Source organism: Tamandua tetradactyla, chromosome 10, assembly GCF_023851605.1.
Source record: "Tamandua tetradactyla isolate mTamTet1 chromosome 10, mTamTet1.pri, whole genome shotgun sequence".
Lineage (NCBI taxonomy): Eukaryota > Metazoa > Chordata > Mammalia > Pilosa > Myrmecophagidae > Tamandua > Tamandua tetradactyla.
Window position 1 is genome coordinate 101,983,557 of NC_135336.1, and position 27,391 is coordinate 102,010,947.

Consider the following 27,391-nt stretch of genomic DNA (forward strand, 5'->3'; position numbering starts at 1 on the left):
ACCTGTCCACAGATGGAAACTTCAGAAACCACTGATCAGTTCCGTGGCATACAAAATGTTCTACTGTAGTTGTTTTAAAAAGTTAAGGGAGAATGGCCGAATAGAGTAGCTTGAGATCAGCCCTGCTCCACGGAGAAACTGTTAGAGAAGGGACAGGAGGGCGAGCGAGGTGGCGATTTGGAAATGCGGCTGACCTGGGAAAGCTGCTGCACCACGGGGTGGTCCTGGCTACAGGGGATGAGGAGCTGAGAGGCAGGAAGCTGGAGCCTGGCACGGAGGCGTGGAGCCCGTGGGAGTGCACAGCTGGGATCCGGGGACTAGAAAGCGCACAGGCCCCCAGTCACATCCTTCAACTCTGGGAACTTCAGTGAATGGCACTCCTAGAACCGCGCATGCGCACAGCCCTCAGCCACACTTCCCAGCTCTGAGAAAGTGCTGACCTGCACAGCCGGGTCACATCTGCCCCCAACCCATGGAGGCATAACGCCGACCTGCTGCCACAGCCCTACACATGCGCACAAAGGGTCCCGTACCCTAGACCAGAGCACACCAGGGTTATGCCCCCCAGACCAGTGCACCCACACAGCTACATCCTCCCTGGCTGCTGGGCACCCACAATCGCAAGCATCAGCATAACACCCCCAACCTGTGCCTATACCTGCCCTGGAATGAATCACCACACCGCTGTGCCCTGTCCCGGGCCCTGCTCCCTGCTGTACATCCGTCCCACAAACACAAGACCTTGGACAAATGGAAGAAATCAACTGCCAAAGTAATCCAATCAAGATATTTACATGCAATGAAAACAACAGAAGGTCACTAAGCATATCACAATGCAGACAGATATAGCCCTTTTATATGACCAAATTAAAACACCAGAGGAGACATACATTGGAATAACTAATCAAAGATGTTCATACAACTCTACTTAATAAAATAAGTAGGATGGCAAATGACAAAAGGAGGTCAAGAAGACAGTAGAAGAGTATAAAGAGGAATGTGAATGAACAAATAGAAAAATAACAGATATCACAGAGAGTAAAGATTCTGTTGACCAAATAAAAAACATACCAGAGGCACATGACACCAAATTTGAAGAGACAGAAGAAAGAATAAGTGATATAGAGGACAGTATAACTGACTTCAAAGATTCAAAACAGCAAATGGCAAAAAAGATGGAAAAATTTGAATTGGATCTCAGAGAAATGACAGACAAAACAAAGTGCACAAATAGAAGAGTCATTGGTGTCCCAGAAGGTGAAGAGAGGAGTAAAGAATTAAGAAGAGTAGTTGTGAATATAATGGGGGGAAACTTCCCAATCCTTGTTAGGGACAAAAATACACAAGTCAAAGAAATCCAACAAACTCCAAACAGAATAAATCCAAGTGGGCCTTCCCCAAAACACATACTAATCGCTCTGTCAAATGTTGAAGAGAAGCAGAAAATCCTGAAAGCAGCAAGAGAAAAATAATCTACTACATACAAGGGAAACCAAATAAGACTGAGTTCAGACTACTCAACTGGTACCCTGGAGGCGAGAAGGCAGTGGTATGATAAATTCAAGATCCTGAAAGAGAAAGAATTCCAGTCAAGAATTCTGTACCCAGCCAAACTGCCCTTCAAAACTTAGGGAGAGATTAAAGTATTCACAGACAAACAAGTCCTGAAAGAATTTGTCAATAAGAGAACTGGACCTATAAGAAATACTAAAAAAGAGTTCTGCTGCTGAAAAAAAGACAGGAGAGGGAGGCCTCGGGGAGGGCACAGAATTGAAGAGTACCACTACGGGTAATTTAAAGAATACAAAAAGAAAAAGGGGAAAGAATATATGGATATGACAAATCAAATTAAAACTATAAGATGGGGGATTCAAGAAATGCCTTTTCAGTAACAACTTTGAACGTTAATGGACTAAACTTACCAATTAAAAGATACAGGTTGGCAGAAATGGATTAAGAAACAGTCCAGCTATATACTGCTTACAAGAAATTCATCTTAGACACAAAGATACAAATAAATTGAAAGTAAAAGGATGGAAAAAGATTTTCCATGCAACTTGTAGCCAAAAGAAAGCAGGAGTAGCTATATTAACATTGGACAAAATAAATTTTAAATGTAAAGATATCATAAGAGACTGTCATGGTCAGGTTCATGTGTCAACTTGGCCAAGTGGTGGTACGTGTTTGTCTGGTTGGGCACCTTCTGGCTTGTCTGTTGTAGTGAGGACATTTCATAGAATTAAATCAGGATCATGTCAGCTGCATCCACAGCTGATTCCATTTGTAATCAGCCAAAGGGGGGTGTCTTCTGCAATGAGTGATGCTTAATCTAATCACTGAAAACCTTATAAGGAGGATTCAGAAGAGACAGGCTCTTCCTGTCTTGGCTGGTGAGGCTGTCCTGTGGAGTTCTTCCAGACTCTCCATGGGAATCGTCAGCTTCACAGCCTGCCCTGCGGATTTTGGACTCTGTGTTCCTGTGGTCACATGAGACTCTTTTATAAATATTATATTTGTGAGTGTTCCCTGTTGATTCTGCTTTTCAGAGAACCCTAACTAATGCATCTTGGTACCAGGAATGCTTCTTAAGAAACAGAATCTTTAAAATGGGTTTTTATGAACGGTTTTCTACTCTGACTGGACTCAAAGGCACTAAGGACTCTGATTCCCATAATCAGAAAGACACTCCTAATCCATGTAGTGAGTTGGCAAAAGAGATAGTCAAAATATCACATTCAATTCTCCTAATACTTCAATTCTACAAAGCCAGGCTCTGTGGGACAATGTTTTTGACACCTTTACAGAGTTTTGTGGAAGTAAGAGGTGTAGAGATGTTGGCTGGTTGTTATTAGGTACACTGGCTACATTAAGGAGCGAAAGGGATGAGCTTAAAGCTTCAAATGAGAAGCTTAAGTGCGGTCTGACAGATGTAGATGTTTCTATGAGTATCCTGAAGGAAAATCTTATTTCCTGTAGCTGTAGACTTGAGATCTCTGAAAATCACTCAGAATCTTATTGTTAGAGTAGCAATTTTACAACATAAACTGAAATCTCAATCTTGCATGGTGTTGGCTGTTAAAGTGAGGGCATTGATTGGAAAGGAGTGGGACCCTAAAAAATGGGATGGTGACATATGGATTGATAATGATGATGAGAGTGAGGTTGAAACCCTAGATCATGATGAGTCTTCTCTAGAAAACCTTGTAATAGTTTGCCGTGAGGACATAACTGCCCCACCTCCAGCCTGCCTTGTGGAGTTGACCACCCAACCTCCTCCAGAAGGGATTAGCTCTAGAGTTATTAATCCTGTTTCACCAGATGAAACTGCAAATGAAGGCCCTGAAGCAAATGGTTTGGAAGATATTTCTAATTCTTTTCATGACCCACCCCCACCACCCCTCATTTCTTCTAGACCTATAACTAGACTAAAGTCCCAACAGGCCACTAAAGGTAAGGTACAAAGTATCACACATGAGGAGGTACATCATACTCCAAAAGAAGTGTGTGAGTTTTCCAATTTATATACACAGAAACCAGGGGAATATGTGTGGCAATGGATTTTAAGAGTGTGGGATAATGGTGGGAGGAATATAAGGCTGGATCACATTGAATTTATTGATATGGGCCCACTAAGCAGAGATTCTGCATTCAATGTTATAGCTTGAAGGATTAGAAAAGGTATTAACAGTTTGTTTGGATGTTTGATTGAAACATGGATCAAAAGGTGGCCAACATTACCTGAGGTTGAAATACCAGAACTGCCCCAGTATAATGTAGATGAGAGGATCCAGAAGCTTAAAGAGATTGGAATGTTAGAGTGGATTTATCATGCAAAGTCTGCTTACACCCCAGGAATGTCCAGAGAATGCACCTTTTACCAGAACAGTGAGAAGTAAATTTGTGAGACTAGCACCATCATCCCTGAGGAGCTCTGTGGTTGCACTTCTCTGTAGGTCAGATATTACTATAGGAACTGCTGTCACTGAGCTGGAATCCTTAAACACAATGGGGATGACAGGATGCCGAGTTGGCAGAAGCCAGGTGGAAGCACTTAATCACCAAAGACAGGGTAGATGTGGCTATTATAATAGACAGCAAACTCCAAGCAGGAGTCAAAATTATACGACTTGCAGAGATTTGTGGCATTGGCTAGTAAATCATGGGGTACCTAGAAATACAATAGAAGGGCAGTCTACTAAATTCTTGTTTGAGCTGTATAAGCAAAAGAGTTCTAGGTCAAGTGAACAGAAGTCTAACCTGAATTACAAAAACACTGAGTCACAGCCCCTTAATCAATTTCCAGGCTTGAAACAGTTTACAGAGCCAGAGCCCCTTGAAAGAAAGGGAAGCCAGGTCCCTTTGGGGGAGAACCCTGCTATACTGCCACAAATTTATACTGTTAATCTTCCTCCAAGCCTTCCCCAAGGAGACTGATGGCCTTCCTCCAAGCCTTCCCCAAGGAGACTGATGCATCCTAAACAACTGGCAGAATCCCCACATTGGCTCTCTGATTCATGCAGTGAGGGCTATTATGGTGGGAAAGGCCAAGTGGAAACCACTAGAACTGCCCTTACCAAGCAAAATAGTAAATCAAAAGCAATACCAGATTCCTGGAGGGATTGCAGAGATTACTGCCACTCTAAGGACTTGAAGGATGCAGGGGTGGTGATTCCCCCTGATGGTGGGAATTTTCTGCACATTTAGCCTGTGCAGAAAACAGATGGGTCTTGGAGGATGACAGTGGATTATCGTAAGCTCAACCAGGTGGTAACTCCAATTGCAGCTGCTGTTCCAGATGTGGTATCATTGCTTGAGCAAATCAATACATCCCCTGGTACCTGGTATGCAGCTATTGATCTGGCAAATGCTTTTTTCTCAATAGCCATTACTAAGAACCACCAGAAACAGTCTGCTTTCACTGGCAAGGTCAGCAATATACTTTCACTGCCCTACCTCAGGGGTATATCAACTCTCCAGCTCTATGTCATAATCTTGTCCACAGGGACCTTGATCGTTTTCCCTCCCACAAGACATCACACTGGTCCATTATATTGATGATATCATGTTGATTAGACCTAGCGAGCAAGAAGTAGCAACTACTCTAGACTTACTGGTAAAGCATTTGCATGTCAGAGCATGGGAGATAAATCCAACAAAAATACAGGAGACTTCCACTTCAGTGAAATTTCTAGGTGTCCAGTGGTGTGGGGCATGTCGAGAGATCCCTTTTGAGGTGAAGGGTAAGTTGCTGCATCTGGCCCCTTCTATGATCAAAAAAGAGGCACAAAGTCTAGTTGTTCTTTTTGGATTTTGGACACAACATATTCCTCATTTGGGTGTGCTACTCCAGCCCATTTATCAAGTGACCAGAAAAGCTGCTAATTTTGAGTGGGATCCTGAACAAGAGGAGGCTCTGCGACAGGTCAAAGCTGCTGTACAAGCTGCTCTGCCACTTGGGCTATATGATCCAGTAGATCCAATGGTGCTGGAAGTGTCACTGGCAAATAGAGATGCTGTCTGGAGCCTGTGGCAGACCCCTATAGGAGAACCACAACACAGACCCTTAGGATTTTGGAGCAAAACCTTACCATCTGCTGCAGATAACTACTGTCCTTTTGAGAAACAGCTTTTAGCCTACTACTGGGCCTTAGTAGAGACTGAACGCTTAACCATGGGCCACCAAGTTACCATGAGATCCAAGCTGCCTATCATGAGCTGGGTGTTGTCTAACCCACAAAGCCATAAAGTTGGGCGTGCGCAGCAGCACTCAGCACTATTGTAAAATGGAAATGGTATATATAAGATAGGGCCAGAGCAAGTCCTAAATGCACGTGAAGATGTAGCACAAATGCCCATGGTCTCCACTCCTGCCACATTATCTTCTCTTTCCCACCAGAGCTATGGGCTCTTGGGGAGTTCCTTACAGTAAATTGACTGAGGAAGAGAAAACTCGGGCCTGGTTTACAGATGGTTCAGCACGATATGCAGGTACCACCCAAAACTGGACAGCTGCATTACTACAACCCCTTTCTGGGGTGTCCTTGAAGGACAGTGGTGAGGGGAAATCCTCCCAGTGGGCAGAACTTCGAGCAGTGCACCTGGTTGTTCATTTTGCTTGGAAGGAAAACTGGCCACAGGTGCATTTTTATACTGACTTATGGGCTGTTGCTAATGATTTGGTTGGATGGTCAGGGACTTGGAAAGACCACAATTGGAAAATTGGTGACAAAGAGGTCTGGGGAAGAAGTATGTGGATAGACCTTTCTGAGTGGGCTAAAAACATGAACACATTTGTGTCTCATGTGAATGTGCACCAGAGGGTGACTTCAGCAGAGGAAGGTTTTAATAATCAAGTGGATAAGATGACCCATTCTGTGGATACCAGCCATCCTCTTTCCCCAGAAACTCTTGTCATTGCCCAGTGGGCTCATGAACAAAGTGGTCATGGTGGTAGGGATAGAGGTTATGCATGGGATCAGCAACATGGACTTTCACTCATCAAGGCTGACTTGGCTATAACCACTGCTGAGTGCCCAATATGCCAGCAGCAGAGACCCACACTCAGCCCCTGATGTGGCACCATTCCCCAAGGTGACCAGCCAGCTACATGGTGGCAGGTTGATTACATTGGACCACTTCCTTCATGGAAGGGTCAGCAATTTGTTCTAACTGGGGTAGACACATACTCTGGATATGGGTTTGCTTTCCCTGCATGCAGTGCTTCTGCCAAAACTACCATCCATGGGCTTACAGAATGCCTTATCCATTGTCATGGTATTCCACATGGCATTGCTTCTGTTCAAGAAACACACTTCACAGCAAATGAGGTGCAGGAATGGGCACATGCTCATGGAATTCTCTGGTCTTACCATGTTCCCCATCATCCAGAAGCAGATGGATTGATAGAATGGTGGAATGGCCTTTTGAAAACTCAATTATGATGCCAACTAGGTGGCAATACCTTGAAAGACTGGGGTAATGTTCACCAGGAAGCTGTGTATGCTCTGAATCAGCATCTGCTGTATGGTGCTGTTTCTCCCATAGCCAGGATCCATGGGTCCAGGAACCAAGGGGTGGAAATGGGAGTGGTGCCACTCACTATTACCCCTAGTGATCCACTAGGAAAATATTTGCTTCCTGTCCCTGCAACCCTGAGCTCTGCTGGTCTACAGGTTTTAGTTCCAAAAAGGGAACTGCTTCCACCAGGAGAAACAATAATGATTCCACTGAACTGGAATCTAAGACTGCCACCTGGTCACTTTGGGCTACTTCTGCCACTGGATCAACAAGCCAAGAAGGGAATACATTATTGTCTGGGGTGATTGACCCTGACTATCAGGGGGAGGTAGGACTGCAACTACATAATAAGGGTAAAGAAGAGTTTTCTTGGAATATAAGAGGGCATCTTTTAGTACTACCATGCCCCGTGATTAAAATCAAAGGAAAACTGCAACAACACAATCCAGGCAGAACTACCAATGGCTCTGAAACTTCAGGAATGAAGGTTTGGGTCACCCCACCAGGCAAAAAACCACGGCCAGCTGAAGTGGTTGCTGAGGGTAAAGGGAACTTGGAATGGGTAGTGGAAGAAGGTAGTGATAAATATGAACTTCGACCATGTGATCTGTTACAGAAACGAGAAACGTAATCTTGTTTTGTTCATGTTATACTATTTAAGTTGTAAGATATCAAGTTTAAGAATGAATATTACCCAAGGATTTGCACCCTATTCTGGAGAGATTTATTGTGTTTCCAGTTATATGCAGGACAGTTGAGTATTGTTAGGTGAAAGAAAAAATGTGTGTTTTGTTGTTTTTTTATTTAGAAAATAGGTATGATTTAAGGTGGTATGTATAGTTGCCAAGTTGACAAGGGGTAGACTGTCATGGTCAGGTTCATGTGTCAGCTTGGCCAAGTGGTGGTGCCTGTTTGTCTGGTTGGACAAGTGCTGGCTTGTTCGTTGCAATGAGGACATTTCATAGAATTAAATCATGATCATGTCAGCTGTGTTCACAGCTAATTCTATTTGTAATCAGCCAAATGGTAGTGTCTTCTGCAATGAGTGATGCTTAATCTAATCACTTAAAGCCTTATAAGGAGGATTCAGAAGAAACAGGCTCTTCCTGTCTCGGCTGGTGAGCCTCTCCTGTGCAGTTTGTCCAGACCCTCCATCAGAATCATTAGCTTCACAGCCTGCCCTGTGGATTTTGGACCCTGTGTTCCCACAGTCACATGAAATATTATATTTGTGAGTGTCCCCTGTTGATTCGGTTTCTCGAGAGAACCCTAACTAATACAGAGATAAGGAAGGACACTATTTACTAATTAAAAGGTCAATTCACCAAGAAGATATAACAATCATAAATATTTATGCTCCCAATCCAGCAGCTCCAAAGTACATGAGACAGACATTGACAAAACTAAAGGAAGTGATAGATGTTTCAACAATAATAGTAAGAGACTTCAATACACCACTCTCCTCTATAGATAAAACAACCAGACAGAAGATCAACAAGGAAATAGAGAAGTTAAATAACTTGATAAATGATTTAGACATAAAAGACATATATAAGTCACTGTACCCCAAAACACAAGAATATACATTGTTCTCTAGTGTTCATGGAACATTCTCCAGGATAGATCATATGCTGGGGCATAAAATAGGTCTTTATGAATTTAAAAACATTGAAATTATTCAAAGCACTTTCTCTGATCACAATGGGATGAAGCTGGATTCCAATAACCACTGAAGAATGAGAACTTGTACAAATATATGGAGATTAAATAGCACACCTTAAACAACCAGTGGGTCAAAGAAGAAATTGTTAGAGAAATCAGAAGTTATCTGGAGATGAATGAAAATGAAGAAACAACTTATCAGAACTTATAGGATGTGGCAAAGGCTGTGCTGAGAGGGAAATCTATTGCATTAAATGCCTATATTTAAAAAAAAAGAAAGAGCAAAAATCAAGGACTTAACAGCACACCTGTAGGAACTTGAGAAAGAACAGCAAACTAACCCCAAAGCAAACAGAAGAAGAGAACTAGGAAAGATTAAAGCAGAGATAAATGAATGGAAAAACAAAAGTACAATAGAAAGAATCAACAAATCCAAAAGTTGGTTTGTTGAGAAAATCAATAAAATTGATGGGCAACTAGCAAGACTGACAGAAAAAAAAAAAAAGAGAGAAGATGCAAATAAGCAAAATCAGAAATGAGAAGAGTTGTGTAATCACAGACCCTGAAGGAATAAAACAAATCATAAGAGGAGACTATGAACAACCATACACCAACAAACTAGGCAACTTAGATGAAATGGACAAATTGCTGGAGACACACAAACAAGCTACACTGACTCAGGAAGAAATAGAAAATCAACAAACCAATCACAGGTTAAGAGAGAGTCAATCAGTTATCAAAAATCTTCCTACAAAGAAAAGCCCAGGGCCAGATGGCTTCACAGGGGAATTTTATCAAACATTCCAGAAAGAACTAATACCAACACTGCTTAAACTTTTCCAAAAAATTGAGGAAGAAGGAAGTCTACCTAACTCATTTGATGAAGCTAAAATCATTTTAATACCAAAACCAGGTAAAGATACACAGCTAGCTCTCAGCAGGACAGAGGCCCACCACAATCATCTCCTACAAACAAGCCACACCGACTCCAAACATGAGCATGCAGGCAGGTTCACGGTCAAGATTGCCGCTATTCACTGCAATTGTGATTGTCTAGCTTATCTATCAAAATGTCCTTTGGATTGCGGGCTCTTTCAGGACCTCAGTTCCACTGCAGGAAGCATTGTTGAATGTAATAATTTCACAGTGGGACAAAAAGTAGGTGAAAAAGGTAGGTGAAGTGCTGAGCTACTTTCTTATGCCTATCATGGCATGGCCTCCACTTACTGCCTCTGGAAAAGTAGGAGTGTCCTACTGACCAGAGGTCAGGAAGAAGTGCACCTTGAGTTGTTCATCTAATAGGAACAGAGCAAACCCTCCCGCCTTCTGCTGCTCAGGTTCAAGCCCACTTGGCCTGGCCTGCTGCAGAGCCCTGTGCCCTGGACCTGGGCAACCCTTTGAGGCCAAGAAACTGGTCCATGGCCTTCCACCTTGCTGCTCCGGGCCCCTGTTCTCTTCAAGAGCATCCCACGGCCCCCACCGCAGAGACACACACACTTTCCCACTCCCTCTCTTTGCCATCTTGCTCTCTTTCTCAGGGAAGGAACTGAATGTAATTTTGAACCCTAAAATAATGTTTATGAATTTTGCACCGTGACACATTAGTGCATCATGACATCAATTTAATAAGATGAGTCGTTAGAAAAAACTAAATAGAAATAAAAATATTAGAGGGCACAGTCAAGGCATGTATAACTTGTGGATCACATGTGTGAATGAGTCATGATACAAAGGAGATTTACTGTGGTTCAAAAGTGTTTAAAAGCCATTAGGATGGCGGCCTAGCAGTGCAGTGGACAATTCAGCAAATACAACAACAGACATTGCAGCGCTACCATTTTCTCACTTCCTCGCCACTGAATTTTGATCGATTTTATGAACCTGAGCCTTGTCCCTTCAAATGTGGAATAAAGGCCATCATAATGACTCATAGGACTTCCCAGAGGGCAAAACAAAACAAGACCTTTGAAAGCAATTTGTAAAATGGAATAAGCCATACAAACATTAATAGTTATCTTAAATTGATGCCTCTGCACATTTTGAACTTTGATTCTAGAATGAAAAGCTTCCTTCTCTGTGGAAGGAATTTCAAACATCATTAGAAGGAAAAAGCTGGGCCACTGAAAATTGCCTGCTTCATCCGGAGAGGTTCAAAGATTTCTGACAAGACTACTATCAAAGATCTCAGAGAATACCTTTGTAGTCTGCTTAAGGCAGCAAACTTTCCCTGACACCACAGTAACCACGGTTCCTCTCCCCTTGCTCCCAGACCTCAATCCTTCTGCTACTTCACCAATCACTTCCCAATACAAGAGTCCAAAAGTCACTTCTACCGGAGCAATCTTTGGGTCAGGAAAAACTGATCTGGGAATGATCTGCTTTGCTACAGTTCCAGGAGCTGCAGGATACTGGGTCCCTTGCATAGTGAGGAGGCAATAGTAGGAGATTCAAAAGTGTTTAATAAATAATCTTAAATGAAGAAGCTCAGTATGGTCTTTCCCTACTTCACTAAGACCCACCTCTCTGCTCATCCCTTCCTCCCAAGCTGCAACTACCTTCATACCTCCATTCCTGTCTTCATAATGATCTAATGGGATTTTCAGACTCTCCAGAAGAAAACATCTATATTCTGAGTCCCAAGTTTCTGACCTGGTGGGACTGTGAATTCCTTCCTCATTGGTCCCAATGGTGATACATATTAATAATGAGCAAGGCAAATGGCATTGCTTTTTTTTATTAAAATGACAACCATTTCTTATGGGAACTTCTGCTTTATACATTATTGCAAAAACAAAAAATTTCATTTAAAAAAAATGCTTCAAGTGCCCTTCCTCAGTCACCTGACATCTTTTGACCAGCCTCGGGTTTTGCTTCCCCTCCAGGTCGTGCTTCCTGGGTATGCAGTCTGTCTGTCACCACCTATACTGCCTCGCCCACCACTTGATTAATCCTTAACCCACTAACAGCAGGCTTCTGTGCTCATTTTATCTAAAATCCTTCTGCCAAAGTTCCCAAAGCCTTCTTTGAGTCAGGAAAAAATTAACATAAGAATATTGATTATTCCTATGTTACTGTGTAAGACAAAAATTAACTCCCCACCTTCTCTAATCTATCAAGTATACTGCCTTTACCAGCTTGTTCCTTGCACAGAATTAGGGTACTGGTTGAGAGCAGAATTGAGAGGTGCTGAAAAAGGCTAAGAGTTAGTAGAACAGAATATAATCAACTTGGAAGATAAGAAGTGCTGGATGAAAGAACAAGCAAGTGCTTAGTTGGAGGGACTTTTGGAGAATTTGGAGAAAAAGGGCAGGCAGGGTAGCTCGGAAGGTGGCAGATACAGAGAGGGAGGAGAAAGGATTTACAATTTTGTTGGACATTTTGAATGGAATCCATCTTTGGTGTTCTTTGAGCAATTTCAATAAAAACTCCAATTGTCTTAAAGGTATCAGATTGATGTTTCTTTGAGTCAAGACTGAGTCACAGGGCACCTGGGGCTTTAGTTAGGCTTTATTTCTCATGACCTTGTTGGAACATTGTTTACCCAACACTTTCTTCTTGTAACTGCCGAGGTCTTTGACTTCTTGTACTTTTCTCTGGTTCTCTCCCTACCTCGTCGAATTTTCACTCTTACTCTCTTTGGTTGGCACTTCTCCCTCCTCCTGTCCCTAAAATTATGGTATGCTCTTGGCCTTCTCATTTGATAGTCTCCCTTATTCACTCTCATGATTACGTACATATGAATACTCCCCCAAAGCCATATTGTCCATCCACACCTTTCCCCAAGGTCCATATCCATGGATCCAAATGTCCACTGGACATCTCACAGACATCTCAAATTCCACTCTTCCTTTCAGGATGAATCCCCTTACAGCATACTGGGTCACACAAGCTGCACACCCATTTCCACCACCTTGTCTCACAGCTTCTCCTACTCTACCTCCATGCTATGGGTCAGAAGGACTTTTCAAAACCACAAGCCCAATGGTTCCTCATCACCTCCACAATGTACCCTACACTCCTGCCACAAAGCTGTTTAAAGTTGGGTGAATACATTAGACAGCTCGCCATGCTATCCTTCTGTACAGAATGACCACTACCTATCCATTGGTGCCTAATAATCCCTTCAGATCCAGCTCAAACTTTGCCCATCCATGAAATTTTGCTGCCATCTCTCTCCAACAAGTGGGCTTGGCCATTGCCTCATTAATGTCACCATGAATGTTGGTTTGAAACTGTTATGTACCCCAAAAAAGACGTGTTCTGTTAATCCTAATCCAATCTTGTGGACAGCAGACCTATTGCTTGGGTGGGCCCTTTTGATTAGGTTTTTTCCATGGAGATGTGACACACCCAATTGTGGGTGGGACCTTTTGATTAGATTATGTCCATGGAGTTGTGACAACCCCCATTCCAGGTGGGTAGTAATTATTTTACTGGAGTCCTTAAAGGAGCTCCCAGAGAGAGAAAAGCTCCCAGACCTGACACAGAGAGCACACACGGACACTTGGAGATGCAGACAGAAATACCCCAGGTGCTAAGCAAGGACTCAAATAGACAGAACTTGGAGAAAGCCAAGAGAAGCTAAGAGATGACATCCAGAGTTTGCCCCAGGGAAGCTCAGTGAGGGCTCACAGAGGCTTGGAGAGAAAACCACTGGAAACAGGAGCTGAGACTTGTTTGAAATCAGAAGCCAGCAAACATCGCTATGTGTCTTCCTATGTGACAGAAAAACCCCAGATATGATCAGCCTTTCTTGAGAGAAGGTATCTTATGGTTGGTGCCTTAATTTGGACATTTTCATGGCCATAGAATTGTTACTTGTAACTTAATAAATCCCCTTTGTAAAAAGTCAATCCATTTCTGGTACATTGCATTCCAGCAGCTTTAGCAAACTGAAACACCATGTAACTGAAAAATTAAGAATTAACAAATAATTATGATTACTGAATCATTATATAGATGTGCATCTTACTTTTTAGTAAATTAGAACAGCCAGAAGGAAATACCTGAATTTTCTGAACTGTTCCCCAGCTGCCTGGATCTCTGATAATGACTGTATAACTTTATTACCTGTACCCTGTGATTGTAAAAACCTTGTGACTGGTCCCACTTATACCCTCTCATCATGTTTTTTCAACATTAGAGTCTTAGGCTCACAAAAGATGTTCATTAATAAAGGAAAGTGAGTCAGCTGAGAATGAACCCACCCCAATTCCTAGACCATCTAACTAGACAAAGCTGGATCTAACAAAAATGGGTCCACCTCTTTGAAATTTATTACTTTTATGTATAAATGTTATTTAAAGAGAAGGAGGAGAATAACAGAGAAGATAGGATTTAACAAATGAATATGACTGCTGAATCAGTATATCAATATTTCTGTTGGTCTCTAGTGTTCTACAGCAGCTAGAAGAAAAAACAAATATGATCATGGAACTATAACCCATACCAAACTTTAAAATCTGTTCTATAACTTCTTGTTAAAATGTACTTGGAAATTTATTACTTTTTTGTATATATGTTATATTTCACAACAAAATAAAATATTTTTTAAAATGGGATGGTATATGGAAAAATGCAATTATTGCAAACAAAGGTCAATAGTTTACTAACACTGTAATATTCCTCATTAACTGTAACAAAAGCAATATACCAAAGCTAATTGTCAATAAACAGGAGATATAAGGGAGGGGATATGGGATTTTTTTTCCTTCCTTCTTTTCAGAAGAAATGGGAATGTCTCACATAGATTGTGGTGGTGAACGCATAACTATGTGATTATACCAGGAGCCATTGATTGCATACCTATGATGGATTATATGGTGTGTGAATAAAACTGTTAAAAAATAAACAGAAAACTTCCAATTAAAGTTTCTCTCTTTCCAAAAAAAGAGAGAGAGAGAGAGAAGAAGAAGTAATTGAAGATCAACTGAAAAGAGAAATGGAGATTAGACATGGCGCCTTTTAATGTAAGCAAAGGAGTATGAATGTAACTCAGACAGCAAGGAAGATTTACTGAGGTTTTGGTTGGTTGGTTGGTTTTTGGAGTGTGGATATGGTATTAGTTAGGGTTCTCTAGAGAAACAGAATCAACAGGAAATATCCATAAATATAAAATTTATAGAAGTGTCTTATGTAACCGTGGGAATGTAGAGTCCAAAATCCGTAGGGCAGGCTGTGAAGCTGACGACTCCGATGGAGGGTCTGGATGAACTCCACAGGAGAGGCTCGCCAGCCGAAGCAGGAAGAGAGCCTGTCTCTTCTGAATCCTCCGTAAAAAGCTTCCAGCGATAGGATTAAGCATCACTCATTGCAGAAGACACTCCCCTTGGCTGATTAAAAATGGAATCAGCTGTGAATGCAGCTGATGTGATCATGATTTAATTCTATGAAATGTCCTCATAGCAACAGACAGGCCAGGTACTACCACCTGGCCAAGTTGACACATGAACCTGACTATGACAGATATAATACAATATCTAAATCTTTTAAAAAATTTTTATAATAAAATATTGTTTAATAAAAGCTTTGCTACTGCAACATACTTGGGGAAAAAAAGACTATACCTAACGTAAACTATATACTATATTTAATAGTACTATTTAAATATTCCTTCATCAATTGTAAAAAAGTACCACAATAACATAGAGTGTCAAAGAAAAAGGGCCCACCTGTTATGCCCAGTAACTTAAATTTTAATCTATAAGTGACCTATACCTCATTATAATACTAAAAATCACAACTATCATATTAAGGCCACCATTTTCTTACATACATTCTGTGACTAGGCATGAAATGAATCTGCACATGCACAATAATTAGATCATCTCTAACTGTCCCTTCTGGAGCCATTGTATTCATTATCCTAAAACCTACCCATCTTTGGATATGATAAAACTATCAGAGTTGCCGCAGTTCAGGGAGACAGATTTTAGGTAGATGGCCCATCTCATTTCCCCCTTCGTACTTTCTCTCTTTGAAACCCCAGTGTCTCAGGAATTGGTCATTTGAGCTTATCAGACAGAGAACCCACAGTTTTTGAGAGGTTTCAACCACACTCCCTTGCCCAGTCTCGACCACAGTGCACCATGTTGGAGTTCTTTGCTTAAGTGTCTCCTTCTTTCCTGAAAATGGTTGGAGGACAGGAACTATATTATTCATATTTATTTCAATCTCAATACCTCATATGTTTACTTTTCACACAGCACATGCTCAGAAAACCTTTATCGGATGAGTAAATAAATATATATTAAATGGATTAAAACACTCGGAGCAATTATCACCTGAGTATCTGCAGTGAGCCTTTTCTGTCCTTTGCTAAACAGCAGATAGAATAGCAGTAGTAGATTGACTTCTGTCCACAAGAATCATCGCCTGGGGCATGTCAGTACATACCCTCCTCTTTGAATCTTTTGAAAGTAAAACTGTGGGTTTTTTCTCCCTCACAAACATTCCCTAATAGATTTTTATTTCTGTTTGGAGAAAACTCTACAGGTAGGGACAGTTATTAGAGAGTAGACTAATGATTAAATTAAAGACCTGAAAACAGCTGGGAGGGGAGCGGGCTATTTCCTTTCGGCTGTGGCCCACCTTGGCCCAGGTATTTCTGCCTGGTCCCCCCTCCCAAGGTGACCTCCTGTTCACTACAGCTTCATAGGGTCAGCATGCAAAGACCACCAGGCCAGCCTTCCCAGAATCCAAATGAGGGTAACACTTAGTAAGCTCAAAAGGAAAGAAAATGCTAAAATGCAAACATTCCATCCTATTCAAATGCAAATCGCCTCCTTCGGTCTTTCACTGTTTCTCACTTTAAAACAAAAACCCAGCTTCGAGGCCCAGGAATTGATGGAGGAAGCAAAAAATGTGAGAAAGAAATTTCACAAAAGGAGCTCCCAGTGAGTCACTGAGAAGCAAGAGAGGGTGTTCCGCTCAGCTCGCCGCGGGGGGAGCGCCACCAGACGGCTCAGGAAATCCCCCCTCAAGCATTCGAGCCTCCTAATGGAATCTGCTTCTACTTCCTCTCACTCCCAATCTGGCTGGAAGCACAAAACGTTTACTGAAGATAATTTTTGGCAGGAAAACCTCAGGGTTTAATATGAAATGATTCACAGTTAAAATGTGACACTTTTTTAAAGCTCATTAAATGTTTTAAATATTGATGGGCTTGTTAGAGAGTCCTATGTTCCATTTAAAGAAGCTGCTTCACTTCTGCATTTAAAGACACTCCAACTTTTCCAGTGGTAGTGTTCCCTGAGTGAGGTTAGTATAGAACAGGCTGGGATTGGTGAAAGGAACTCTAAATTGACCTGCAGGCTCTGGGTTACAAAATAGCATAAGGTGGACACATTGCATGGACACCATCAGACTTCTCAGAGAACAAGCCTTACAGGAAATAGGACAAGAAAAGAAAGGCCTGAGCTCTGACCAATTCATTTTGGACAAGTTTCCTTCTGTCTTGATGTCTGGAGAAACTCTGACCACTTCCATTTCACCCCCTCTTTTTTCTGGATTATAATTTCCCAGTGTTCCCTGAACCCTTTGGAACACTTGCTTCAACTTGGTGTTGCCCAATTCACATCTTGTTATACCGTTAATAAAGCTCTCTTCTTTCTATTGGTGGGAGCAGCTCTTTTGACAGTTTTGGCATCAGAAGTGGGGTCTGAAGATGCCCTCCTTTGGTCTCTGAGGTGTCTGAGGGGCGTGCTTTAGGCATTCCATCTCCTCCAGCCTCCTTGAAGCCAAAGGGATCAGAGCTCTGCTTCCTTGCATTGCAGGTCTTGGAGTTTTATTTCCAGTTTGCTACTCTAGGTTGAAGTTTAGGTAATTACTTCCGCTTACTGTCCAGGTGTTAGATGCCAGCAGTTCAAAAAGGCATCTGAATTTCCCTCAGGACTGCAGCCCGCTACCTGCTCAGACACTATGGTCTCTTTCATGTTTGTCTAATCAGTGGCTGATTTGGGGATCCTTTTCATGAGACAAACTTGTGTTTTCAGGATCACAATTACAAAACAGCAGTTTTAAAATAAGACAAGTACAATGGGGTGCTTATTTCAATTAGTATTTTGAGACCTCAAAATCGGCTCAAGATTCTTAACTCGCATCCCTAAAAGATACGGTCTCTAAATGATCTCAAGCTGGTCAGGAACTAAAATGGTTAGGCACAGGGTCGTTACAGGAGTCTACGTGAGACAGCAAGTTAAAGCTTAAGGGGTTTACTGCTAGAGAGAAAGAAAGTGAAAGAGTGAGAGCAAGGGGAGAGCAGGCAGGAGGGAGCCAGTGAAACCTGCTAGTAAAAGGAAAAATGGCCCCAACTCCCTTTCTGACCGCTTGTGGTTTTAAAGGGAAAAACATGCCAAGAAGAGTGGGGGTGATGTGTGGCTGCAGGCATCGCCAGGAGATAGGCTAGTGCAGATTGCAACTTCAGGCTCATGGTCATCTGGTTTGGCCTCTTCAGGCTATCATTATCTGGTTTGGCCTCTGACGGGCGGGGTGTCTGCACGTCCATGATCACCTATCTTGCTGGCACATCAGGCCCTATTAGAGAAGATGCTGAGGGAGATAAACTGAAGTGGCCCCATGCCACAGAATTCATTTTGTATGTCAAGTTTATTTTCTGAGGCCTGACAAAACTCCCACATGCATACTCCAAAGCCCCTGAGTTCATAGCTTCTGCTCCACCACCTTCACATTCTCCTTTGTCAGCTGACCCCTCTGAGCCTACCAACCCTTCCTCTTCTTTACTATCTAAACTTCCCTTCCACTCTGAGCTCCATCTTCAAAGGCCTTTCAAGATACGACACACAAAATACACCAAACCTGACAGCACTCGGAGACCTGACCAAATTATCTTCACTCGTCAATCTCAGGCCCAACTCCAAGCCACAGCAAAAGGCTCCCCTAAGCCAAAAGAAGACCTTCCAAAATTAAAATCAACCTGGCCTGCCTGACTTTTATCAACTCGTTCATGTGTTAGTCAGGCCTGGAAAAGCCTAAAATTGGATTCAAATGGCAAATTGGAAGGACCTAGAATAAGAGGTGACTGTTAAAAATCACTCTAGCTTGAGCTGAACTCACACCTCAACAACTGTTAGATGCCATCGCTAAAGCCCTTCCCACAGGACTGACTAGGCCAAGGTCCAAGGCAGGGACAAGACAAATCTGTCTTTAATTTTCAAGAAAGACTAGCAAAAACGTTTGCAAAACACTCTGGATTATCCTTAGATAAGCCCAGAGCCACAACTGCTTTTAATGTGATGTCTGTTGATGGGCTTGTTTGACCGGAAGCATTCCCTACTATAGAGCTGACAGACTTACTGAATGTCAGGAAAAAGGTAAGGACATTTATTGGTGAGCAAACACGGAGGGGGTCTGAGGTATAGACTTTAGCCCATCTGGGGAGGGCAAGGGAGGATCTTTTATAGAGGAGGGACTGGGGGGTATGGGTGGGTTTGGGAAATTGGGGGGTTCTCATTGGTTGGGTTAGAAGTGGGGGGTCAAGTGGGAAGTTGTAAGCCTTTCATTGGTGGGGTATAAAATTTAAAGGCTACTATAGTTTTGGCAGGGCTGTAACTGCCGGAGTTTTGGTCGGTACTGAGTGAGGGGATTTATCACAGGGATGCAGTTGCCTGAGGGTTGATGCTGGGTTAAAGAGTTATGGCAGAAATGCAGTCTGCAACCGCAGTGTGGAGACCTCTGTTAAGGGCTAGGTAAGTAATGGGAGGGGGTCTTGAGGCTCCCGGGGAATTCTAACACTGAATAGTTAGCTCACACTCTAGAAACTAAAAAGGCCACTAAACAAGCCAAACTGCTTGCTTTACAATTACAGCTGCACCCTCAAGTCATCCCAGACCCCAGTCTCCAGAGCAGAAGGCCTGGGCACTGGAAAACGCAGTGCTCTACATTGAAAAGTGGACCTCAGGACCGTGCTGCTGAGCCACATCCTCCACCAAGTAACGCCCGAGACCGCCCTCCCAGGTTATTCTGGGTCACTTCCAGGCCCCACACTTAACCAACAAGGGGAAACCAAGCTCAAACCGATGCTAACTCTTGGCTACTAATCCCTCCCTACTGAAGCAGTCCGTGCCTTGGAGTGAATTATACTGCAGAAATCGTAGGCTCTCTCATCAAGTTCAGACCACTTCCAAATTGGACCCAATCTCAGTTACCCTAGGGCCTTTCACAGGAATGCATTCTTTCCTACTTTGTGATCCCACCCCAGTTAACTCAGTAGAATGAGATCTCCTAAGAAAATGCAAATGTGATCTCAGGTTTAATGAAAAAGGAGAAATCATTTTATCCCTACCTGTAGAACTCCCCTTAGACCAAGAAGAATTTGTATGTCAACTGCATACTGGTGGTACCTGGAAACTGACTCCACCTTGGAACAATCAGTAGGTACTAATCTCCTTCCTGTCCTCTGTCCCTAAGGAGTTTTCATCCCAATTGCCTATGGAGGTAGGAAAGCTTAAAAGTACAGAACCAATCTTGGTCCAAACAGACCCTTCCAGACCCCTTTCCAAACTTTCCCAGTATCCCCTAAACCAGAAGCCCTTACTGAAGCTTCATCGGAGGGGTTTTGTTGATTCCTTGCACAGGCCTCTGCGATACTTCCACCTACCCTGCAAGAACACCCAGTGGGAAAGGATAAAGATTTGTCCAAGATGTAAGAGCAATAAATGAAAGTGTCACTCCTCACTTCCCCATAGTCCCAAATCCTCACCTACCATCGCAGATTCCCCCGGGACTGGGATGTCACTGTCATTCACCCTTGCAGAGCACTCCCCAGCACACAATCCACCTGACGGCCACTATCTATTTGCGTTCACATGGAAAGGATTACAATATACCTGGACTGTTATGCCTCAGGGAGTCACAGAAACCCCCAGTTACTTTTTTCAACCCTTAAAAATTACTTACAAGACAGAATATTTCTCTCAGCTCCATTCTCATATAATATATTGATGATCTCCTCATATGTTCCTCTAAAAAACAAATACACCAGTTTGACTCCCTACATTTACTACAACAGCCTTAAAGGGGCAAAAAGCCTCTAGAGACAAACTCCAATTCATGGAGCAAGAAGTCAGATACCCAGGGCACATCCTCTCTAACCAGGGGAATCTATAAGATCCCCAGAGAATTTCATCTGTACAAGACTTTCCAAAGCCCCAGACAAAAAAAGCAACTGAGAGGATTCTTAGATCTTTGTGGGTATTGACAGACCTGTACATCAAACTTCTCACGTGTAGCTCAACCTCTCTATGTGCTCCTAAAGCATACTGTACCTGAGACCTCAAGCTAAAAGCAGGATCAGACTGACACCTATCATAATCAAAAGGAAGCCCTACAAGACACCCCTGCCCTTGATCACCAGAAGGTCACAGCAACTACGACCTTCCCTTCCAACTGCAGGTCCATGAAAGAAAAAGAAGTGCCTTAGAAGTAAGAACACAAGAGCTTGGAGGAGTCCAGAGGCCCATCGGATAGTATAGTATGCAAGTAATCCTGGATACCACCTTGTCTCCCATCAGTGGATGCAGCAGCCAAACAAGTTGAAGTTACTGTAGATGTAGTTATACAGAATGAACTTTCTCTTTTTGTTCCTCATGCTTTGGAATTCTTGCTTAATTCTGCTTTAACTCATTTCTCCGCTGCATGACTCACATCTTTGGAACTTAAGCTTCCCTCTCCCTCTCATCACATTCAGAAGACTTCTTCCTTGAACCCTGCCACTCTGTTCCCACTTCTTGATGAAAGAGCACCGATCATGACTGCATAATTCTTACCAAAACCCTACTTTCCTCTAGGCCCAACCTCATGGAAACCTCAACAGACAACCCAGATCTATACTGACAGGTCATATCTAAAAACTGAAGCCCCAGATGGCAGATGCCAGGCTGGAAATGCAGTAACTACCTTAACAGAGGTTCTTGAGAGCAGCCTCCTTCCTAAAGAAACTTCCACTCGACAGGCAGAATTATTAGCTCTTAATGGAGTTAGCCAAATATCTAAAGGGGGTTCCTTAGCTCCTCAGGAACTACCATTAGGAACAGAAACATGTTGCTATCCTATTAGAAATACTTTTGCTCCCCAAGGCTATTGCAGTTATCAAAATTAAAGCTCACACTCATGAAAGCCTCAATTCAGAAAAAGCAAGGAAATGACTTGGCTGATGGGGCCACTAAGACCCCATCAGCCTGAGCTCTTTTTCAAAAACCAGTTCAGCTTTGTATGCCAGATCAAATCCCTGCCCTGAAAATCCAATGGCTTAATAAAATATGAAGAATTGGCAACTCCCAAAGAGAACAGCAGTATGGAAGGAATCAGGCTATAAATTAGATCCTGAACAAAACATCTAGATAGGGCCAAATGGTTGTCCGGTATTACCAGATGTCCTAAATATAACATTGTTCTGAGTACTTCATTCACCCACACCTCAGGACAGCCAAAAATGACAGGAAAAAGGGGGAAACATTGGTGGGGGTGCTTTTGTAATATCACTTACCAGGTCTATATTTCTTGTCAAACATGTCAACAATACAAACCAGGAAAGTCATTAAAGTTTTCCACAGGACATTTCCCTTTACCTTCCAGGCCAATGCTAATCTGGCAAATGGACTTTATCCAGCTTTTCCCTTCTCAAGGATATAAATATGTGCTAGGAATGAGCTATATGTTCTCTCACTGGCTAGGAGCCTTCCCTTGTAGGTAAGCTACTGCCTCTTTTGTAGCCAAAAAAAACTACTTGAAAATATCATGCCAACTTGGGGCATCTCCACTGAACTTCATAGTGATCAAGACCCACATTTTATAGGACAAACAACTTAAAAATATATATATACACAGTATTCCCTGTATATCAAAGGCTGCATTGCCCATTCCACTCCCAATCTTACAGCCTGGTGGGAAGAACAAACAGGATAATCAAACAAATAGCCAAGCAAAGTGACTCTCTGGAATCACCCAGGACTGAAATATTTCCACTAGTCCTGCTCAATCTTTACTCAATCCCCTTCAGAAAGCATAAACTCACCCCATGAAAATTATGTTTCACAGGTGGAAGATGCTTCGAAGGAAGAAATCATCACCTGGTTTCAGCAGCCGCCCAAAATCTGCAGCCTAAAGAGTCTGTGTACTAGAAAAGACATCTACTGATAAACTCTTTGGTACCTTGATGGAAAAGACTTTATCAGGGTCCTGCTCACCAACCAATGTGCTGTTAAACTTGCTGGTAGAGGCCCTTGAATATACCTATCTCAAATAAGCAAACTACTGGAGAAGTACAGCTGTGGTGACCTCAGATTCACCCTAAAAAAGAGTTTCAGATTGCCCAGAAGTAGATGACCACTGAAGTGGACAGCCTTCCTGAAGAGCTATATCAAGGAACACGCTTTTTATTTTTTTCTTCTTTCCTTTCCTTCCTGGTCCCTTGCCATTTGTCATCCTTTTGCTACCAGCCACACAGAGAGCTGTCAGGATGGGCAAACTGTCAAACTGCTGGATCTGTGATAATTCAGACTCCACAGAAGGCTCCATTTATTTGGCCAAAACCACTTGGAGAGACATATTTCACAAAGACCCAGTATGGGACAAAAGGGGTGGCCACTCAATAGATAAATGTCACAGATGGTTGCCCCATTGAGCTTATCTTATTCTTGAAAAGATGAGTTCCCCATAGCACAAATTTTCCAGACTGTAATGAATTTTTCTCTTTGCATAAACAATGATAATGATACTAGGCTTTATCTAGGTATGATTCCAGCCAACCTCTGCAATCAGATTCTTTGGTATGACCAAGAGAAAGGGGCAAATGGTATCCTCTCTACATTTTTTCATGATAATCACACAGGACTCCATCGATGATGTACTTGACACCTATGATTTGGCGCTAAATGAAACCGCCTTTTCTACCACTGGAACCTTCCAGGGCATTGGAACACCAGTGCCATCCTTGTCTATAAGTCTGACAATCACACTCCCTATAGTCCAATTCTCAGACCTCACTAGGACGCAAGTCCCTAACAGTACTTCATCATGTATTACCATCCTCACAGACTATTATATCAACTACTCTGCAATATCCATTGTTCATTCTCCACTAAACCCCACCCTTTTACAGGTTTTGCCTGTAAAGATGTCAACATCCCCATAGTTGGAGGCCAAGAGAGGCATGAACAAAACCACTGGATTATGGGCTTTAACACAGTCTGGATGGCACAGGCTATTTCTTCCTATGTGGGAAAAATGCCTGTATAGCCTTACCACCACCTGGGAGTGGGAATTGCACAGTAATGGCCTTACTCTCTGACTTAGAGAAGTGGGACCAATCAGAAACAAAAAAATGTAGCCAGCTTGGGATCTTTGTTCATCAACTCAAAAACCATTCTGGGCCTAAGTGGGACTGTATAAAATACAACCCCTTAACTGAAAGACCTGGTAAGGACTGGGACTTTCTGAGAAGTATATTTTGGTTTCATGGAATTCCTTAACTTGAAAAAGCCATCTGAAACATGTCAAAAACCGCAGAGGGTGTTCGCTTTGGCAGCACATATACTAAAATTGGGATGATGCAGAGAAGATTAGCATGGCCCCTGCGCAAGGATGACACACAAATTTGTGAAGTGTCCCATATTTTTTTAAAGAAAATAAGTAAAGACAAAAAACTACGGAGGGCATTTTAAAGATACCACCAAGGCAAAGAACTTACAATTCGAGGTAGATCACCTGTTGATGTTTGTCCTACAAAACTGTAAGGCGCTCAACATCCTCAGGCTCAGCAAGGAGGGACATACACCCTTTTAGGGGAGAAATGCCGCTTTTATGTAAATCGGTTCTGGTGAAATTAAACAAAATATTAAGAACATCAAAGAAAATATTCTGATACTGTAAGAACTAGGGGCTCAACAGGGCTTGGGATTTACTTCGCTGGCTGAATCATGAATCTCAGGGAGACTAGATTTGGGACATATACCGAAAAAAAATCACTCTTGTTTCTTCTTATAATTATAACAGTATCTTTAATTCATGGTTTTACTTCCAGAAAAATGGCTATGGTTCAACAATCTCTCACTTTCAAAATCACATGGTGTTCTAGTTTGCTAGCTGCTGGAATGCAATATACCAGAAACGGAATGGCTTTTAAAAAGGGGAATTTAATGAGTTGCTAGTTTACAGTTCTAAGGCCGAGAATATGTCCCAATTAAAACAAGTCTATAGAAATGTCCAATCGAAGGCATCAAGGGAAAGGTACCTTGGTTCAAGAAGGCCGATGAAGTTCAGGGTTTCTCTCTCAAGTGAGAAGGCACATGGCGAACACAGTCAGGGCTTCTCTCTCAGCTGGAAGGGCACATGGCGAATACGGTGTCATCTGCTAGCTTTCTCTCCTGGCTTCCTACTTCATGAAGCTCCTTGGGAGGCGTTTTTCTTCATCTCCAAAGGTCACTGACTGGTGGATTCTCTGCTTCGTGGTGCTGCAACATTCTCTGCTCTCTCTGAATCTCTCATTCTCCAAAATGTTTCCTCTTTTACAGGACTTCAGAAACTAATCAAGACCCACTCAAATGGGTGGAGACATGTCATCCCCTAATCCAGTTTAACAACCATTCTTAACTAAATCACATCAACCAGGGAGATGATCTCATTACAGGTTCAAATATACAGTATTGAATAGGGATTATTCTACCTTTAAGAAATGAGATTTATATTAAAACATGGCTTTTCTTAGGGGGCATACTTCCTTTCAAACCAGCACACATGGGTAAATCAGGCTTTCAAACTTGAGGCCAACACTTATGATGCCCTACAGGACAAAACCTCTGATGACTACCTTCGCTTACCCCAAAATACTCTTGCTGCTACATAATATTCCTCTCGTGTCTTTCAGAAACTTTGTTGCTGAACTTTGATGGAGTCCATTTTCTCAGTGTTGTTTCAATTGACCATAACTCCATAATATAGCCCCTCTTCGGTGGGACATGATGCTGGACTTCTCCAACTATCAGACAGTTAGAATATTCCACTTGCACCATGGGACATCACAAAATCAGTTTTCATCAGCAATGCTGTCTACGAAAGATCTTGATGAAAGGGGGAAAGGTAAAAGGAACACTAAGCTGACCTTCAGGTCCTGGGTTACAAAACCAGCAAAGGGGGCACACAAGGCAGATGGATACTCTTTGCCTGATAATGCAATCAGATTTCAGGAACCCACGGCTTGGAATAAGACTTACAGGAAATAGGACAAGAAAAATAGGCCCAAGCTCTGTCCAATCAGTTTCAGACAAGTTTCCTTCTGTCATGTTCCAGTATGGACTCTAGAACACAACTCGCCCTGATAACCACCATTTTCCCCCCTTTTTTCCTTTTGACTGTAAATTCCCAATTCTCCCCACAAACTCTTTCGAACACCTGCTTTTACTGGGTGTTGCTCAACCCACAAATTATCGCTCTTCTTTCTAACCGCAGCAGCAGTTCTTTTGACAGACCATTTTCCCATAAAAGCCAGAACTGGCAACTTGCCCTAAGAAATGTATTGAAAGTAAATATTCTATTTTAATAAGAAAAAGGAACAAAACAACGTATCAGTTGGATACGCAAGAACACGAATTCATACTAAAATAAGTTCCTTGTAAGCACCAGTTTCAAATCATCCTCATATTTATTTTTAAATCAGCATTCTATTACTATATATGTACTTCTTAACATCTGTGAGGAAAACAAGACTTAAGTCATATCCAGGCCTCACAGCTGGATGTAAGAGGGCTACGGTTCAGACCCAAGCAAGGCCATACCCTCAGTTCCTATTCCATGGAGAACCAGATAGGAACTGTTTTTAGTATGTGCCTTCAAAAAGTGTACATTTTTTCATAGTTCTTACACTCATTGCATATAAAATCAACATCTATAGAATTCAGTACCTACAGTATTCTATCCAAGATTGAGGAATTTGACCTTTCACCAATTTCTATGAATTGCATTATTTTGAAGATAAAATAACAAATGTCACTTCCTCTTTAAAACTTTTGTTGTCTCCCAGAAATCAATCATGGGAGATATCTGTGATAATTCTGAATTTATTAATGTGCGCAATTAATGAACAATAATGGAGCACTCATTAAACAGAGATGAAAAACATACATTAGAAAAAGACCGGGCTCTCTGGGGGTTTGGAGAGGATAAGGAATAGACACATACACCATATTCCACAGGCAGGATGGAATCTTCCAATAGAAGCGCACACTGGGTGCTGAGAGCCTTAGAATATTCTAGACCATTCTAAAGATGCCTGTGATTTTAGTGTGATTGACAAAGCCCCACAATTCCTGCTTAGAGCTGCTCAGAAATAACCACTTAACATGATCCCATTAGGTTCACAGGACAGGGTGGCACTTGTGGTTTCATCTTCAAAATAATGCAATTCATAGAAACTGATGAAAGGTCAAATTCTCCCATCTTTGAAGTGGAGCTGACATGACCGTGAATGAGCTGAGGAGAGGCAAGTCAATTTAACCAGGTCAAAACATCCTCCAGAAATTCGCCCTCACAGTGCTGCATTGTGCTGCAAGAACCTCCCTGCCGAAATGCAGAGGTGATCCGGCTAGAACTGCCTGAACGCAGGAGGAAAATGACACCCTAAGAGGGAAACACTGCCTAGGGCCAGAACAATGAGGAGCCAAGATCTGAAGTTTGAAAACAAAAGTCAGGAGGAAAAAAC

The 27,391-nt window shown here is 42.3% G+C and overlaps 1 protein-coding gene and 1 non-coding gene across 5 annotated transcripts in view; one reads left to right on the forward strand and one right to left on the reverse strand.

The window, feature by feature from the left end:
- Positions 1-27,391, reverse strand: part of LOC143648716 (beta-1,3-galactosyltransferase 5-like) — a 61,402-nt gene that overhangs the window by 22,682 nt on the left and 11,329 nt on the right. The gene's annotated exons all lie outside the window — the stretch shown is intronic.
- Positions 24,208-24,314, forward strand: LOC143649048 (U6 spliceosomal RNA). Its single transcript, XR_013158926.1, has one exon. It is a non-coding gene; the product is annotated as a U6 spliceosomal RNA (small nuclear RNA).